Below are 3,111 nucleotides of genomic sequence, written 5' to 3' on the forward strand. Positions count from 1 at the left end.
TTAACCTAGAAATTTATTTTCTTTCAAAGTTGAATACTTAAAATACCTAAAACAATGGTAAGATAAATATCATTTATTAAGTCTCTCTGGGCCTTAAAGATCACATACCTTCTAGCATAAGTTAGTATACTGATTCAAATTCAGTCAAGCTGGAAAAATCTACCATGTAGTTTACTTTTACCCAAAGTTCAGCTCATGAGATTGGTGAATTCTAAAGCAAGACAGATTTGTAGCTGTATCAACGGTGTTTACTGTGCTTACTCATAATAAAGGACATGTGCTAGTTTGCGGAGAACTCTCACTGTACTCACTGTGCCAGTGTCCAAAATAAGGAAGACTTCTTTGTCAGTGTACTCCCAAGAGTCTGACTCACTGGCCTCTTGGAGAAAGAACGTGGCACATATTTATTTCTCCAAACTCGAAAGACTAATGTGGAGCCTTAACTATTGGGGCAGAAGCTATAACAAATTAAGGAGACTGTTTAGTGGTTTTCACCACATATTGCATCCCTCTGAGACTGTTACTTTGTGTGTAACCATGATTACAGACACAAATAAAGATCAAAAAATAAGTTATATCTGACTTTCTTAACCTTGACTTCCAAGGTTATGTAATGTTTTTCATAAAAGGAAATCATAAAAAATTGAAATTGCTTACCTGAATTCAAGTCAGATTCTTGAGTTCTTTCTTAAAGACTTGTAAATTGCTTACAAATGAAACAATACAAAGGGAAACACTTAAGGATAAAATAAGATAACAAAAATCATCTAAAGACAGAGTACTTAATCTGAGTTAGTAAGTAAACTTGCTGGAGTTCATGAATCCATTGAAATAATTTGCATATTGTATTTTTTTTTTTTTGAGGAAGATTAGCCCTTAGCTAACATCTGCCACCAATCCTCCTCTTTTTACAGAAGAAGACTGGCCCTGAGCTAACATCCATGCCCATCTTCCTCTATTTTATATGTGAGATGCCTGCCACAGCATGGCTTGCCAAGTGGTGCGTGGGTCCACACCCGAGATCTGAGTTGGTGAACCCTGGGCCAACTTAACTGCTGCACCACGGGGCCAGCCCCTGCATATTTTTGCATATGTGTATTTGTTTTATGGAGATGGTCCTTCACATTCATTGATTCTGAAAATGATTTGTTTATGATCTGTTGGCCTAAAAGAAGAATACTTAGATGCTTTTAAGCACCTAAGAGGACCTGATTATTATAATTTTGAAGTAGTTTACCTTAAAATTCTTGGGACATAATACTTATTTGGGGAAATAGGATATACATATTTGGCAAAGAAATCATATTAGTTTTAAGTCCAGAAAAATCTTTCCTTCAGATTTCTCATACATGGAATGGAATAACAGATATGGGATGATGTTTGTTGAATTTTTAGAACCAACACTAAGATCTTAAAATATAATTTTACAACATATACAGAAATACTATTCAAATAAGTGCTCCTGGTATTGATCCTATGTAAAAGAGAAAATATTAAATATAATTTAGTGGTAGTTCTATAAGAAAAAAACAATTGCAAAAGGTAAATATTTTTGGTATAAGTATATTAACTTATGCTAGAATGCATGTCTGAGTTACTACATAACCTCTGATGATTATATCTTGGAATTAAGACTATGAAGCTACAAAATATGTATGCACATAATTTCAAATAGTAAGCCTAAATAATCTTAATTTTAAAACTACTCATTATCTGGGGCCAGCTCAGTGGTGTAGTGGTTAAGTTTGGCAAGCTCTGCTTCAGCAGCCCGGGTTCAGATCCCAGACATGGACATATACCACTGGTCAAGCCATACTTTGGCAGTGACCATATACAAAATAAAGGAGGATTGGCAATAAATCTTAGCTCAGGGCCAATCCTCCTCACCAAAAAAAAAAAAAAGATTCAAAAACAAAAAAAACTCTGCTCATTAATGAAGGGGTCAGTCTATCATTCAGGAAGTGTTATAGATGTCACAGTTTCAGCGATGGAATAGACAAGGTCCTTTCCTTTATCTGGAGAGAGACAGGCAGTAATCATTCAAAAAGAAGAAAATATGATAGTGATAAATTCTAAGAAGAAAACCTACCAAGATGATATATAGAGGTGTGACTAGGAGTGGTCAGGGGAGTCTGCTCTGAAGAAGTGACATTTAAGCGAAAACTTGAATGACAAGAAGAGAGGATCTGGGAGAAGAGGCTTCCAAGGAGAGGGAGCAACTTCTGCAAAACTCCTAACGTGAAGTCTGTAACCGAAAGTTCAGTCTCTGAACCCGATGCCAATCTAAATAACGAGAACAAAGTCTTGAGTGGAAGAGGAAAGTTTTTTTACTACGCCAGGCACAGGGAGCAAAGCAAGGGCTCACGCCTCAAAAATTGCTAGCTTCCCGATGAGGAATGGGTAGGGACTTTTATTTGGGGTTTTGGGGAGGGGAGGGGGTGCATGTAGCTTGTGCAGTTTGACATTTTCCCACCAGCCTGCGTTTGGCCTTGAGAGGCTGCTTGCAGCACGGCGGTGGCGGTGGGCGTGGGGGGGTGGCGGCAGGGAGGGGTGGATGGTGAGATAGGAGGATCGCAGGTGGGCAGGCAGGTGGGTGCCCTTCAACGTCGTCTCGTCTTTCTGTTTGAGGTGGGTTGGAGCACCGGGAGTCCGGGAGTTGAGATCTGGGAAGCCTCCGCTCCTTGATATTGTTGAGACAGCAGCTTTCCTGGCAAACTTCAAGGACACATGATTAGCTAAACTTTAGTGTCCCTCCAACTCCAGGCCACCTGGGCTTTTAACAATTTGTAACTCCCATTTAGCTGTAAAGCTCAAGGAGTCAAAGTTTAAAGAAACATATGAGTGGAGCGAGAGAAGCAGGAAAGGGGGTGGTGGGTTTTAGTTTTAACCCCATACGCGCTGGGTTCAATGTGGGGGAACTGATATCAGGGCTGATGTTAAGAGCCTGTAACAAGTCCAAATCTAGGAATAGAAAGAGGGCAAGGGTGCAGTAAGAGACGGGGAGGGCGGCATGAAGTTAAGATGAGGCAAGAGAAAGCTGGAGAAGACCAAGCCAAGGACAGAGGAGTAGAACAATTTGTGATAATTCCTGGGTGAGATCTTCTTCTGAGA

This window comes from Equus przewalskii, chromosome 4, assembly GCF_037783145.1.
Source record: "Equus przewalskii isolate Varuska chromosome 4, EquPr2, whole genome shotgun sequence".
Classification (NCBI taxonomy): domain Eukaryota; kingdom Metazoa; phylum Chordata; class Mammalia; order Perissodactyla; family Equidae; genus Equus; species Equus przewalskii.